Below are 17,119 nucleotides of genomic sequence, written 5' to 3'. Positions count from 1 at the left end.
CCTAATGAGTCTACAAAGTATGCAGCTTTTGACTATTCATAAGCACGCATACATTATGTCGCCAGTGTTCCTTTCTAAGTATATTCTTCGTCGAAGGAACTTCTTAAGTGATGTGCTTTATGCGCACTTCAGTTAGACATTGTTACGCGGGAACAGCAGTTACACATCTTGCGTTTTCCAGTAGCGCCTACACACGCCAGACACGAAGGCTGTGCGATGGCACTCGTGGCTTCCTCCCCCTTTCGCAGGTGTAGGCTTTGAATTTGGGAGCAGTGGTCACACTACACCGCAGTCAGTTTCTGCTTTCGTGCGCTGCAATTTTGGTTTCGCTCACGCTAATAGCTTTCACACCATAATAACTACTTTTAATGATGGCTTGCGTGTGACCTGCGCATACTTAAGTCCCTACCATATACTGCGTGTAGGTAGATTTTTGACACTTGTTGATGATCAAGCAGCATTACAGACTGAATCTTAATTAAATCGCGCTTCAAGTCGATTTCATGTACGCCAATGCAGCTCCTAAGACGCGTGCTTGCAAAGGAGTGTGTTATTCGGGTCTCTCAAAAAGACAGGAATTCCCCACAGTTCTCTTCAGGACATTGTTTTCCCGCGCGGGAACCAGTTAGATAGGAAGGAGGTTTCTCGCCTTCTTTTAAGTTACCTGCAGGACACGGATTTGGCCTCCACATGGTGACCTTAGGAGTGACTATGTGTAGTTGTGGGGTCTGTGTCTGATTTATACGATTTATGTATTTTAGGTGTCGCTACAGTTGCCGAGCAATTGCCGGCAGCTACTGCAAGGCTAATCCCACCAGTAGCCTACAACCACTCAACTCAACTCAACTCAACTTCATGTTGCGAACAGTCATGGCTACAGTGAAGTCGAGCTTCCTTGCATGAAAATGTCTTTACGAGTTTCCTTTAAAGGTACTTCCACTCTAGAATATGTGGCCTCGGTCGGAAGAGAACGGAAGGTAGGGTGACATGGTGGGATATGTGCGTTCTTACCCTGATGTTAGTGAGACATTCTTCAACGCTCAAAATTCCAGAGATATTTACACCACAATCAACTCGGGGATTCAACTTAGGCAGGGCAGCAATGTCACTGCAGGCTATTTTGAGATTTTGTCTCAATGCGAATGGGTATCTTGGTTCTTTTCAGCCGGTATTCCCCACCGACTGTCATCGCAGCTCTTTAAAAACTGCATTTTCCCATAAAAATATCGGCACATTCATCATATGTAGATGATTGGTGACGCTAATGCGATTATCAATCTCTGTTAGGTTCGTTATTGTCGCTCATAATGTTATGATGATTATTTGCGAAAAGCGGCACATACCTACAAAAGTGGCCCAAGGTGGCGTCAAAGAGGTTCACTGAAGGGGGCACATACCCTGTCACACATACACAGTGGCACATGCGCAGTGGTGCATAAAAACGCTATGCACCACTGCGCATGCACGCTATGCACCAAACGCTAAAAACGCTAGATTCGCGCATAAAAACGCTATGCAAGAAGGCGAGCTTCCGACCTCTTGCGCAAGTCGACCTGTTCGCAATTTGAGAACAACTAAAATAAAGGTGTCGCGCTGTATGTGTTTTTTTAATTACAATTTATTGTGGGCTGCAGTTCTCAAAATTCCAAGAATTAAGTTTGTAAAGAGTGAAAGACAAGGTATGAGTGACTTTGGGGGTAATAAAGTGGTTGGGTAGGCGTGGTTGGGCTATACGGCGGACGCTAGATTTTCAGCGACACGGGAATGCTATCGCGTTAACACGCGGAAGTGTGGGAAGCATCCCAGTAATATTAATCAAACAATGTTAAGACGATGACTATGTGGTGACGACTGTGTGACGAAGACGGCATGACCAGAGCTAAATTACGAAGCTGGAGTGAGGACAATGGGACGCCCACGGTGGCATCATAACGGTGGTGTGACGACGAATGCCAATGATGATGGCATGAGGATTACGGTATGGCGAGAGTCGGATGGCGAAGCTGGGATATCGATGATGAACCGTTCCACGACCGCATCACGACCACTAGCAAATACTTAGTAGCCCAGGAAACTGGACAACGTGTGTCATTGATTGGGGTAGAAGGCGTGACAACGACCGCATGACGAGTCAGATCGTTAGATGGAATGAAAACGATGCAACGCACACAAGAGCGTCGCAACTAGGAGCACATGCCTAGTCTGCCAATCTTGTAGGTAACTTGATCTCTGGGTCACCATAGAAAGCGTGACGATGATTGCATAACGAGAGTCAAATGACGGACCAGGAATGAATACGATTGAACAACCTCTAAAGGTATCCCGACCACTAACACATACATTGGGCCTACGCTGGTAGACAACTTTAGTTACTGGGTTGGTATAAGAAGATGCATGAATGGAAGGACGGACGGACGGACGGACGGACGGATGGACGGACAGGTTCAAGATGGCTGAAGTAGGCAAAGGATCCTAATCGCAATAAATGTTTTTAAAGAGCAGGAGAAAGCGAAAGAAAGAGAAAAAGAACAAACATTTAATATCGCGAATCAGTGAGAAAGAGTTCTTTCTTCACCCAAGGCGAGGGACTTCCTAAATCTAGGTAGCCATTGGCCCTTGGTGCTTCCCTGGCCTGGTTCACCAACTTTCGCTGGTCCTCCAAGTCGGCGGCCGCGATTATGGTTTCCCACAATTCTTGGCGGTCTTCTGCGGTTTTCCGTTCGGTTCTTTACTGACCTTCTTGATTGTTGGGTTCAACAAAGAGATAGAGAAAGCGGGCTAGCAATGACAGACCTCTACATTTGCGCCAGTGCTAGTGATTGCACAAAAAGCAGAGTTTGTTGCCGATTAAAAATTAGGAAGGGATAAAAGGAACGCAAAGTTCTCTCACCTCAAAAATCTATTGAGCCGTCGTTGACTCGTCATACCGGCGTTTGCTCGGCATCTAGAGCACAGGAATACCGTCTTTTCTAGAGTGCTTTCAGCGATTCAGCATAATCTCAGAGATTTATTGGAAAGAAAACGAATACTTCCATTTGAGGAAGGCAAGTAAGGAAGTATGCAAAGCACTGAAATCGAGAGCACGTGCGAACCGCACCAACAAATGGCGAGGAAGCTGTCATCTCTTTCAGCCGAATCCGATAATGAGCTTACGGTTTAGGCAGTGGAGACGGGGCCCGAATTCTCGCATAAAGACCCTCCAATATCTATGCATTTCATTTTGCTCGAGTTTTCCTGCGATGGCTGTTCGCAGTGCCAGATGTTTTTACCTTTCTGCATGCCCGCCTTTTTGCGCGTCCATTCGTTCAGGCTGACCCACTTTCCTGCTGACGCACTATGCAGTTTACAGCGAGCGCTATTCGCATCCTTAGGTCTCTTTCTTGCTTCTCATGTTTTTCAAAGTGTTACTAGACAGAGAGGCTTATTCATCCTTTTTAATAAAAATTAATTCTTCTACGTATCTAGCTGAATTGCTTGATATTACGGCGTATTCTTTTTCTCTGTCGCTCTCTATTACTTGTCTCTTCACTTCCGTGTTCGTATTCCACGACTTTATTTACAGCTAAATTGAGAAACTCAGGAAGGTCATTGTGGAGAATGAGAGGCTGAACGGTGAACATATTAAAATGCTATAGAATGGTGTTTCTGTACCACGCAAGTAACGCAGCAGCTGCTGTCGGTGCACCACCTCCTCAGATAAAGAAAACTGTACAGTGGCGCGAAAACAGCGTGCTTTTCTTATTTCGGCCCCTTCGCACTACTTCACGTGTCGCGAGAGCCTGCAATAGCGAAGCGCCAAGTAGAGTGACCTCGAACAACTGACACGTCTTGTCTCGTCGGAGGGCGATCGAGTGCTTCTCTGTTTCTCATTATACGAGAGGCCTCTCCATTTGCTGCGAGTTTAGCGAGAACAAGCTCTTTTGTCTGGAAATTCGTGGGTGCTATTTTTGCTGCAATTTCGCGTGTGTCCGATTTTAGTAGCAGGCTTTGCTGGCTTTCGCAGGAATGTGCAGACTCAATGAGGCTTGAATTTTAAAGAGAAGGTTGATTTGAATAATTGGTGTTCCTCCACGACGGATGATCATCTATTGTCCATTCGTTCGCAACTGCATCTATTAAGAGGATCGCATAAACGAGTGTGCATTTCTTTGGTAAATGTGCCTATTTTTGGTGTTGAGGGCGGTTTCATGTCAACAAGATACTAATGAGTGAAATTTTGTCTATATTTCCTTGAAGAAAGTGAAAAGTGAGAAGCTGCTCACTTTTAAGTTAGACACTGCAATAAAATGTTGACACGAAAGAAACATTTTCCCATAGCATACCGGCAGCAGATCCCCCTTCATCCAGCAATGTTACTCGGCCCAGAACCGCTATTTGACACCAATGCGGTCCTAAGTTATCTGAAAGATGTTGTGTTTCATGTTTTTAGCCCCACATGTTCGTAGCGTCTCCTCTCTTCAGAGGATGGCGCTGTGATAACTATTTTGAATAGCACATGCCTCTAGGCCCTTGTGGTTCAAGGGCTCTGGCGAGGCAGCAGTGCTCCAAGAAATTTTACCATCTTATATATTTTATATTTTGCATCATCCTTCTACGATGGATTTTAATGTTCATAGTACTCGTCATTAATCATCGCCATAATTTTATAGCACATACATTTTACGCACTTTACAGCGACTATTTTTAGGCCACTTTACAGCCAAGTCACATCCTCGTCACAGAACTCATCATTCCACCGCGAAATCACTAACACTGTCTTGGCGCTCTTTGGCCATATCTGGCCCTTGCGCCACTAAACCACATACATTACATTAATGTTGACACAGTTGGGCAAAGCATAAAGAGTTTGCACGTGTGTGTATAGATGCTTGTCTGTCAACAATTGATTTACTGCCGGGCGTTTGTTGGATTGACAGACAAGATAATTTCATCGTTCCTCTTAGTGAAAACATCTCCATTTCCCTGAATTCGCGCTACACCCGTAACTGCAAACTTTTCTCTTCGTCCACGATCGTTCTTGTTGGGCTTAGCTATACACTACTTGGGAAATGGCCGAGAAAATTCAGACTGGGATAAGCATTTCGTAAATATTTTGTTTTTGGAAGTGAATATTTTTTAAATATTGTCAAAATACCATTTCGTTGGTCTCACTAAACGGCCACATTGTCTTAATTTAAAAGAAATATGCAAAAATAATTCCCAAAAGAGTGTCTTTATCGAATCCAAGCTTTCCTTCCGTGGAGGGAGCTGTTAACGCAACATCGGTGCGAATGCATCTTAACACACACAAAAGAAAATAATAATAATAATAACGCGGCACACGCGCTCTTATTCCTCCATGGGCCCGCTCTCACCCCCGGCACATCCCAATGGCGGAGAAATTTTGCCTGATGAGAATATGGGCTAGTGTAGCCCTCAGCCCTGGTAACACGTGGAAATGGAAGGGTTAAGAACGACACCACTTGCCCCAACTGTACAATCCTGGAACAAGGCGCGGGTGTGTACCACCTGCGGTGGGCTTTCCCAGGCAAAAGGCATATTCGGGAGCCCTTGGTCAGATGTTCTGTCTAGCGCAGTGACCGTTATCGTGACTTCAGCAAGTGAAAGCAGGATGGATCTAATTACAGGGTCTTACTTATTTCCTACATGATGCAGGATTGTGTTCATACTTATACGCTTTTTGTGTATATTCTTTTTCCTTTGCCGTAGCGCTGCCCAACGTTAAAAAAGAAGGATGTTACAGCAAATACCTGAAGTCTCCAATATGTAGAAAGAGAGTAAAACTCTGTTTACTTTTCGGGCGTCTAATCTTCTACAACGGATTGATATGACTGGACAGCCCTCCGGCATGTGTCTAAACTCTGCTTGAAAGGCGTAGTGGTGTGTGGTATTTTATGGGATAAGGGCCAGCTGTGGCCAAAGAGCGCCATGGAATATGGTAATGAATTGTCTATGTCATATGTATGGAATCATCAAATAAGTTGCGAATGGTAGATGTAATGTGGCTGCAAAGAGGCATAAATAGGGGCCACTGTAAACTGCGTAAAATATATAAACATGAAAATAATGACCACAACTCATAATGTGAGCTATCAGCATAAAATTTCGCCGCGAAGAAGATATGTAAGATGTACACAAGCAATACTGCATCTACAGGGCTCTTGAAGTAAAGAGCCTAGAGGCACGTGCAGTAAAACTTGTCACAGCGGCTACAGTCCCGAAGGCGAGGATGTGCTACACATCACCCGGCCAAATAATTTCTAACTTGCTAACTTCATCTAGAAATCTAAGAACTGTTTCCAGGTTAGAAAGTGGCTCGCGACAAAGAAGAAATCCTGTGTAAAGTGGAATGTGCTCTTCGATACGCAGAATGAAAATACTTTTTACGCTCGGTTCCTATTTCCCTGGAGTGGACCAGGACATATGTTTAAGGCTGTCATTACGCTTTTCACATGACGGAGGGTCACTTCCAGGCAGTAGGTAAGAGTGGACGCCGAAGGCATAACCTATTCTTAATCGACAAAGGAGCACTTGCTTGTATTGTGCTGTTTTTTCTTAAATCCAGGGTTATAATTTAGGTTCGATAAAGTGTAGTTTATTGGATACTTGGGTATCCCACTGTTTCTTCCAATTCTTCTTCAGTTAATGCCGTGAGCATGGTTTAAGGTATGTGGACGGATTGGTTATGTTTGTGCTGATGTCGCTATAAAAGCTTCTGGGTAGCCTTATCGTCAGCAGCTCCATTGCCTTATACGGCACACATGAAAGAATACTCACTACGTGTGGGTCAAAACGCAATGCATTCACTTCTGTACACTTTGTACTTGGTGTATGCGAAGGCCTTCGACTGCACCTTTAAGCCTTCGGCGCATGTGGAGCCTTTCGTTACGTTTTACCTATGTGTGTATTTCTATCTTTCTCATTTTTTTCTATTCCACTCCCCCATCGTCGAAAAAGCAACCAAATTATTTTTTCGTTCTATCTAAATATATCAATTTCGTCAGTGCAGAAGCAGTAATCTATAATTTATTTGCGTGAGTCTTTTAGACAGCAAAACGCCAACGGACATTGAGACAATCAAAGAGCCGGCGTTGCCTACGTTGTGTGAGAGACAGAAATAAAAGCATTATTTTGTGTCCAAATCAGTCATCCGCATTTTCAGGGCATTGCCTCGTCTACGTGCTGCATAGATAAGCCTGCAGAATCATATGGAAAGGAAAAAGGAAAGACGTTCACCAACCTGGTCTTCATGTAAAGCTAAGCCACGATTGTCGAATCACGCCTTCTCATAACGACCCTGTTTTCCATTATACAGGGTCCTTACACAATCTTCGTTGATTTAATCACCAGCGTTATATTACTTTTCCACACATTATTCGCCTTTCTTCTCCCACATAGATTATTTCGTTTGAAGCTACCCGATTTGTTGCATATAAGATAGGACCGAAATATTTGCTTTACGCTCGAGAGACAGCTAAAAGCTGCTGTATATATACGAGCATCAATGAAATGGGCCGGCCACTGCCCCATATCTTATCGTTTGTCACGCCGAAAGAAACGCCTCCCTGAACTGGACAAATATAAAATAAGTAAGACAGGACATTGGTAATTCAATCTATCGAGCTACGTTCTCGTCATAATTTTGATTCTCTTCAGCGAAACGATTGACTCAATAGCATTGACATGGCGGCGACACTTCAAGAGCGATTCCGCGGATTGGAAATGAGCTGCAAGAAGATTTTTATGGCTTACATAGGAGTGCCACTGTTATTCCCTGCGTTGCAGGTTCTCCTATAGCAGTGATTTCTTCACAGTGCGATTAACCTCTACAGCTGGGTAATGCGCAATTTTATTGCAGCCGCTGTAGCTGACATTTACATGTCCCAGAAGAAAGGGAATGGAAGCAATAGAGAAAAAGAACACTGGGGTAACCGAAGAATAGAGAGCCTAGAGGTACTTGACAAGAACTAATGGTTCTGAACAGACCGACCGAAAGAAAGTTGGAACGACCTACTGCGACATCAGTGAAACGAGCACTACGTCGTCGTTGCAAAAGGCTTCCTCTACAGCACTGTCCTGGTAGATTCATCCAGGCTCTATATGCAAGTAGAAAATTCTTCTGGTTAAGTATTTTGAGTGGTATAAGGATCGTGAGGTTTCCTTCTTTTTTTTTTTCATTTGGTGTAAAATGGTATAAATGGTCGCCTAGCAAATGCAATGTGCAGCAATGGTTTAATTTAGTCTGACGCGTAGGAACTGTTGGCGGACACCTGACGAATGTGTTAACCACTGAATCAAGATCCTACATGCTAATGCGACAAGACAGAGAGTGAGAGAAAAAAGTATAATAATCCTAAGTTCAGTAAGGCCGGCCTGTTGTACAGTCTTCTAGACACCTACTCTGCGCTGGTGGATAGGCTACTCTGAGCTGCCTTTGTTCTACAAGAGAATCATGCATGACCACACTTGCTTCTGCATAATCAAGGTGCGCTGAAAGAGAAATTATGCTGTTCTTAACTGAGTCGGCGATTCTTCTTATCAGTAGTAGCTTCCTCATTACACCGGAGGTGTGTTCCTATTGTTTTGAGAAACAGAGCAGTGATGTGTAACGGATTTGAATACAGCGTAGACTGTGTCTATGGTTTGGAGAACAAGCTAGCGCAATTTGCCCGTGGCTTATACATTTCAATATGCATCCGTCTTGGAATCCGGATAAGAAATGCGCTTCAAAAAATTTGATAACATCTCGATTGTAATTTAGGCTTAACACTACTTTGCGCTATCAGTTGCGTGATAGATAAGAATCAGGTCTTCTGCTTTTGGTATGAGAATCGAATATTTACTCTGCTGTGTTAGAGACCTGGGGTCAAATTCACAAACTTTTTCGTTCATAAGTGCTGCTTATCATTGGCCGATCACGTTCGCTAATAATTTGTGACACACTGCTATTGGCTAGCACGGACGCTTTTAGCGTCATAAGATTTTTGTGAATACGGGCCCTATTTCTTATAAAAATATAAACATTTTTCCTTTGGCTTCTTTCAAAGAGAGAAAGGAAAAAGAAGGTAGATTTTTATTTAAGTTTCTTCGCCAAGAACAGAATTCCGATGAAACAAAAGATATGGATTATAGGATGCGGTCATATTTACGGGGGAAACGTTACTCAACACATCAGCACGACATTATCAATACATATTGTTTCCGGCATCTGGCGAGAAGTAGTTAACTGTCGTTATTGTGCAACTCGATAGCAATGATAAAAAATTTCACCGACGATTGCAATACTCTCTAATGGGAAATATGAGCGCAGCTCTATACGTGTTTTCATTTTGTGATATATTGAGGCAAAGATTTTGAGGGAGACATGTAGCAGAGTCAGCGACCGTCGAAAATCAGATCTTCGGGCCAAGCGCGTCAGCTTTTATACGTGATTCGTCGAAGGTTCCAGTGTAATCGCTAGTGCCTCGTAGCTTCCAGAAGGTACCACATAATTCGCGTCGCCCATACGACCACACTACAAAACAATCACAAACTATGACAGTCGAAACAAGTGCGGACGAGACCAATTCAAGCTAACCAAACATGCGCGAGCGAGAGAGGATGCGAGCAGACGATAGTACAAGACGAGTGATCTGGCTGAGACCATATAGGAGTATGCATCGAGCAGTCTGGCGGGTCCGCATGACACCAGTTTCCCACGCGCACGTCACTGAAGCGGCCGCTCTTATTGGTCTCCGCCACTCGGAGCTCACGTCTTTTATCTCCCGCTGCGCGTTCTCTCTTTTATCTTTTGCTGTGCTCGTTCGCTTGGCTACGGCACCGACGCCAACGCTGGCCGCAGGAACGGGCGCCTAAGAACTTCGCTCTCCAAGCAAGCTCAGTTACAGGAAATCAAATCTGTGTTAACAGAATCTAATGTCGTTGCGAAACCCGGTTTCACAAAACAACGTACTGTCGAGTTCTCTGTCGTGGTATTCAAAAGGAAAGAAATAAATATTTGCTTGGCCTTAATGATGCCGAGAAGTGGTTGTGATAAACCAATCCTCTGGTACGAATCTTGTACCATTCAAACGTTGGTACCAGAGAGAGATGCAAATGAGAGAAAGTCAGGGAGGTTAACCAGACTTAAAACCTCCGGTTTGCTACCCTGCACTAGGGGAAGGGAAAGGGGAAGTAAAGACGGAAAGAAGAGCGTGACAAAAATAAAATCGTGAGAAAAAATATGAAAAGGGATGAAATGGGGTCCTTATATTCTTTCTAATAGGCCACTGTCACGTAGAAAAGTCAACAAAGCCTTGACCGACTTTTGCTGCGACGACAGTTCACGTCGCCATTCGAAAACTGACTGTTCTGAAAGTGGCCTGTCGTCAAGGCATGCCAACGTGGTCGCTAGTGACAGCCGGTGCGCGCTGTATTGAGGACAGTGGCAGAGCACGTGTTCGATGGTCTCCTCGCCGCCGCAGTGTCTGCAAGCCGCGCTGTCGTGCATACCGACTCGGAAGGCGAAGGATCTTGTGTAGGCGACACCAAGCCACAGTCGGCAAAGTACTGCTGTTTCTAGTCGAGAGAGTCCAGATGGGGGTCGAAGTCGAAGGGATGGGTCCAGTCGGTGTAGACGTGTATGCTGTAAGCTTGGTGTGTTCCATAAAGTTTTGATGGATTCATTTGCAAGCACACGAATTTTCGTTGCAGCATCTGTTCTTGAGAATGGAATGGAGTCTTGCAAGCCCTCCTCATGTGCAGATCGTGCTGCAGCGTCGGCAATTTCATTGCCCATTATGCCACAGTGGCTTAGAATCCCCTGCAATGTGATGTCGTGTCCTTGCTCGACGAGGTGGTGAAGCAGCAGTCTGATTCCTAGAACTAGTTGTTCGTGGGGTCCTGGACGTAAGGCAGAAACCAAACAATGAAGTGCAGCCTTGGAGTCAGTGAACACGCTCCATTTCTTGGGTAGTTCTTCAGAAATTACAGGAAGTGCACAACGAATAGCAGCAAGCTCCGCGGCAGTCGATGTAGTCTGGTGAGAGAGTCGAATCTTTATGGTGGAAGGTTTTGCAGGAAAGATCACCGATCCTGCAGACCCATTCACCGTGGTTGAAGCGTCAGTATACAGATGATGATGATCGTTGTACGTCTCGTACAGCAAGAGCAGTGAAAGCTGCTTGAGTGCTGGAGACGAGAGTTGGGCTTTTGTTCGTATGCCTGGTACGATAAGTCGAACCTTTGCTTGAGCCAAGCACCATGGTGGAAACGGAACTTTCGCTGGAGCTGTATAACCTGATGGAAGGTATGCACGATAGGGCAGGACAGTTTCACAAAAGGAAGCCCGTGGTCGATCCTCTGGCAGTGAGGCTAGATGATGGGCAGGGGCTCGAGCAAGGTGTCTTACGTGTGCTCTGAGTGCTTCCATGACTATATGGGTCTTGGCTGTGAAATCGTGTGCAATTCAACAAATAAAAGTACTTCTGTTATACCAACATATATATATATATATATATATATATATATATATATATATATATATATATATATATATATATATATATATATATCGGCTTAGAGTATATTTAAAAGCTGGATAAGCTATCGCTATGTAATTCGAACGATTGCGAGCCACGCACACGTTCCCTCGCAATGAAGTATATTGCGCAGTCGTTCTTCCTTTGCCCTTAGGTCAAATTAATTATTCCTGCATGAACTGGCATCGGCATTCAGTAGAAAGCGTTCCTCTTAGCTGCTGATAAACATAGCATCACAGTTCGTTGGCAACAGTTGACTCGTCACTTAGGTTGTATCTTAAAAGAAATATAATCAATCATTTTTTCAAACTGATCGAAGCTCTGGCAGCAAAGGCACCGTCCCCTCGCCCCCCTCCAAAGTTTTTTGAGGAACGTACACTCAGCTCTACGAGCTACGGAAAACACCATTATAAACGCAATTTTAACAGACTGAAATATAGCAGTACCACTATCCCTGAAAAGAAAGGTGTACAATCAATGCATTCTACGGATGCTAACATATGGGGAAGAAACTTAGAGATTGACGAAGAAGGTCGAGAACAAGAATATTAGGCTTAACGTTAAGAGACAGGAATAGAATGGTATGGATCGTAGAGTAAACGGGGATAGCTGATATTCTAATTGACATTAATAGAGAACAAAATGGAGCTGGGCAGGCCATGTAATACGTAGGTCAGGTAACCGGTGGACCAGTAGAGCAACAGAATGGGTGCCAAGAGAAGGGAGTTGCAGTCGAGCAGGGCAGTAGATAGCTGGAGTGAGGAAATGAGAAAATTCGTAGGCGCTAGATGGAATCGGTTGGCGCAGCTGTAATTGGAGATCGCAGGGAGAGGCCTCCGTCTTGCAGTGGACATAAAATACGCCGATAATGATATAGCAGTTTGTATTAGGTCGCAAACAAAAGTGATTGACATTCTAGTTTACGATAAAAAGACGAATAAGGAGGCAGAAAGTTTAAAGGCATACGGAGATTTTAGCCTTGCGGCACGTTTCGCACACAACTCCAAGTCGATTGGTGAGGGATGAAAGAAAGGAAATGAGAGGAAAAAAGACTAAAAAGCACACCCCCATTACACGTACATGCACTTGAAATGCATTTGAAATGCAGTTTTTTACAGAGTCCTATTGAGGCCTGCACTACCTAGGAACGAGCACCTTGGTCGGGTGCAATACAGTACAAGAACACTGCGAGTCCAAGAATGTTACGCAGCACAAGTCCTGTGTCGTTTAGCCTAGTTACAAGATTCATCAAGACAGCATTTAATGTTCGAAACGCCCCTGAAGAAAGAGTGCAACCCTATGAGTATCAATTTTTTGGGGGGGAAACACCGTGGCCCTGGGGTTATATTTTTAGCGTAGGTTTTAGCACTACTAAATGATTGGAATCTCAAGAATGAGGCAAGAAATGTATGGCAAGCGATATTTTGTCTTGAAAACGGTCTGCTCGCACCAGCTGTAATCATGAAAACACGCCAATCTGTAAGATGCTTAAAAATATTTAGCAGAATTTGCGGCTCTCAATTTGTTGACCTAACCACGTTTCATACGATCAAGAAACGAGTCAGTTAAAACGATCGCAGAGTCACCGAGAGAACAAGCACCGCCAATGGCCGTAACGAGATCAGTACTGCGCACACCGCATTGTAGGGGACACGCGAACCACAACAATAAAGGGAAATGCTACAGATGGCATAGAAGAAGAAAACTGATTAATATAGCTGAACTTCGGCCGTGCCATGCTGCAGGAAAAGAGACAGCAGCGGCTGTAAAACGACGATAACTTCTCTATGCACAATTTCGATGTACCCCCAACGACAACTTTTTGTGGCAGTGCTGCCAACGCTACAAAGCCGAAGCACAAATTTTTTACAGCGCCCCCTGCATGTCGTCCACAAATCAAAGCAAGTGCAGCCTACGTAGCATAAAGCAAATCGAGCCAATTTTATTAAATTTTTTTGTCAAAGATTTATTTTATAACAAATAGAATATGCTTAGCAAAAGTATTTTCGTTACTTGTTGTTACTAGGTTAGGCTTTCTAGTGTCGGTGTTTGGTTTTCATGGTGCTGCAAACCACCAGCAAAACGTCGGAACTACTTCGCGTAGTAGTACAAAGGCAGAAGCACCTAATTTGCAGCGCTTCCGCGTAGTATGTGCTGTGCTGCCACAGAAAGTTGTCGTCGGATGTAGCAGACGTACATCCCTCAAGAGAACAGCTGTGTCTTACCAGTACTCACGTACGGGGCAGAAACCTAGAGGCTTACGAAAAGGGTTCTACTATAAGGGTTCTACTAAAGGACGACGCAACGAGCTATGGAAAGACGAATGATAGGTGTAACGTTAAGGGATAACAAAAGAGCAGATTGGGTGAGGGAACAAACGCGAGTTAATGATATCTTAGTTGAAATCAAGAAAAAGAAATGGGGGGCATGGGCAGGACATGTAATGAGGAGGGAAGATGACCGATGGTCATTAAGGGTTAAGGACTGGATTCCAAGGGAAGGGAAGCGTAGCAGGGGGTGGCAGAAAGTTAGGTGGGCGGATGAGATTAAGAAGTTTGCAGGGACGACATGGCCACAATTAGTACATGACTGGGGTAGTTGGAAAAGTATGGGAGAGGCCTTTGACCTGCAGTGGGCGTAACCAGGCAGATGATGATGATGATGATGTAGCAGACGACGCATGTTCGACCACGTGATCTACAGCTCAGAGGTAAACAAGTCGAGTTGTGCGCTCTACCGGGCGGAAACAAAATTTCATATGACTTTGGGTGACCCTACACAGACGGCAGCACCTCTGAATTGTCAGTAGTGTCAAATACGCACGATATGTTTTATTCATTTATTTATTTATTTATTTATTTATTTATTTATACTTTCAACCCTCATAGAGGGTCATAACAGACAGGACAATACAATTACATACATCAAATATGTACAATGCCAATGTACGTAAAGTAGCTTAACACATGTCAATTCACAGTGAATAAGATGTTCATTTGAATGATGTTCAGCACACTTCTGACATTTATCAAAGTACGTATAATGAACATCAAGTCTCACATATCACTTGGCACTTCAAAACTAAATGGTAAATTCCCGTAAATACACCTCATTAGCATTTTCAAAGTTGGTGACATCTTTTAGGCTAACAATAGCGTTTGGCAATTGGTTCCACATTTCTATTGCATCCGGGAAAAAAGAGTATCGATATGTATCAGTGTTGGTGCGGTACGGCTTTGTGACGTAGTCGTGGTTAGTTCGCGGGTTCCTTTTGCCTGGAGTGCGTAGATATTTGAGCATATCAATCTTAAGTTGATCCTGCATTATTTGATAAAGCTTCCTCAGCCTATATTTCTTTCTACGTACCTCAAGAAGATCAAAGTTGCAACGTTGTAACATAAGCGTGACCCATTCCTTCCTTCGGTACGTCGAACAAATAAAACGCGCCGCCAGTCTCTGTAGCCTTTCCAACTTTGTCTTAAGCGTCAATTGATCGGGACTCCAAACAACGGCTTAATATTCTAGTATCGTCCTAATGAAGGTGGTGTATGCAATAAGTTTTACATTACGCGAAGCATGTTCCAGTTTTTTTTTCAGAAAGTATAACTTTTGATAGGCAGTCATGCAGACGTTATCTATATGTTGGTTCCATGTCAACTTTTGTTTTATTGTTACCCCTAGATACTTGAACTGGTGCGCATTCTTCAATAAATGTCCTCCAGTGCTATAAAAAAAGGAACAGACAGTTTTCTTCTTGCTGATGTGTGTATATGTAGATTTGGGATAATTTATTTCCATTTTTCATTTCCTGCACCAATCGTCTAAGTTTTGCGGACATTTCTGAATTTTAAGCTGGTCATCTAGTTTAGTAATTGTGGTGTAAATTAAGCAGTCGTCTGCGAAAAGCTTAACCTGAACACCCTCTTCTACCACGCTACTAGGGTCATTGCTATAAAGGAGAAACAATAGTGGTCCCAATACTGAGCCTTGGGGCACTCCTGAGAGTACAGCTAATGAATCTGATACATAACCATCCAGTTTAACTACCTGCGTACGGTTGGTTAAATATGCTTCAATTCATTTTATTATCAATTCATTTATTCCTGCATTACGTAATTTGAAGATTAATTGGACATCAGGTACTTTATCAAAAGCTTTCGCAAAATCCACGCAAAACACATCAGCATGTCTTATATCTACTGCACCCGCAAAGTCATGAATTGTTTCTATTAACTGTGTAAAAGTTGATAAACCAGTCCAAAAGCCTTGTTGGTAAGGATATAAGTAAATTATTTTGATCTAGAAACCTGAGTAGGTGTTTTGCTATTATATGTTCGAAGACTTTGCAAGTAACTGAAGTGACACTGGACGGTAATTTGTTGCCTGTCTTCGATTACCTCCTTTAAATACAGGTATCACGAATGCGGTGCGCCAGTCTTCCGGCAATGAGTGAGTTGTATAAGATTTTCGAAATATGACAGTTAGATAATGTAACATCCATTCTGCGTATCGTTTGAGGAATACTGCAGGTATATTATCGGGTCCACTCGATTTTTTCGTATCTAATTTGAGCAGTTGCTGAAATATTCCTTGCTGGGTGATTTCAAGGGTTTCCTTTGGAACAGTAGGGGGAAAAGGTAAGGCTTCGTCTAAATTCACATTACTTTCTGGGACGTTAAATACAGATTGGAAAAAATGTTTAAGATTGTTTGCTATTTCACTTTTTTCTCTTATATTGTCGCTTCCATCATGAATTCCGTCAATCATTTCTTTCCTGTCGCTAAAATATCGCCAAAATGTTTGAGGTGAAGACCTAAGGAAATCACTGAGGTTTTTTTCAAACAATGTTTGTTTATCTTTAGCCACAGTACTTTTGAGTCCAGTTTTTAGATTGGCCAAGACCACTGGCGACTTGCCCCCTTTACGCCATCTCTTAATTTTTCTTTTCATATGAATTATATCTCGGGTGATCCAAGGACTTGTCTGCTTTGTTTTTTTAACCCGTGATGGAACATATTCGTCTATGCAATGACTTATAATACATTTGAATTCCTGCAATAATTCTTCTGTTTTTAGACCGGCGGTACTCTTGAAAGTATCAAATTGAATCTCCAAAAAATCAAGAATCGAAGTGTCATGAGCCCTAGAATAGTCCTTAATGTTTACTGGCACATAGCTCTTTATTTGCCCAGTTGCGCGATAGGCGCATTGATACACATCATCCTGTGATCCGATATACCATCTTCTACCATCACATTGTAATCATTTAATTTATTTGATAGGAACACCAAGTCTAGTATTGACCTTGACATCGGCGTAATTTTGGTACCTTCAAGCACGATTTGTTTCAAATTGAACGTAAACATAATGATTAGTATTTTTTCAGCACTTATTGATTCCACACCACTATACGAAACAATTTTCCAGTTTATATGTGGTAATTTAAAACCTCCAGTCATTACAAACCTAGTGTTCCCATTTACATGAGAATATAAAAACTTGTTCAGGTTTTCGAGAAACTCAGGTGAGCTTGAGGGTGGCCGATATACAACTCCAATAAGAAAAACAGTACTTTTACAAGTTATTTTACACCAGAGAGT

Source organism: Dermacentor variabilis, chromosome 2 (genome assembly GCF_050947875.1).
Source record: "Dermacentor variabilis isolate Ectoservices chromosome 2, ASM5094787v1, whole genome shotgun sequence".
NCBI lineage: Eukaryota > Metazoa > Arthropoda > Arachnida > Ixodida > Ixodidae > Dermacentor > Dermacentor variabilis.
This window is presented reverse-complemented; position numbering follows the sequence as displayed.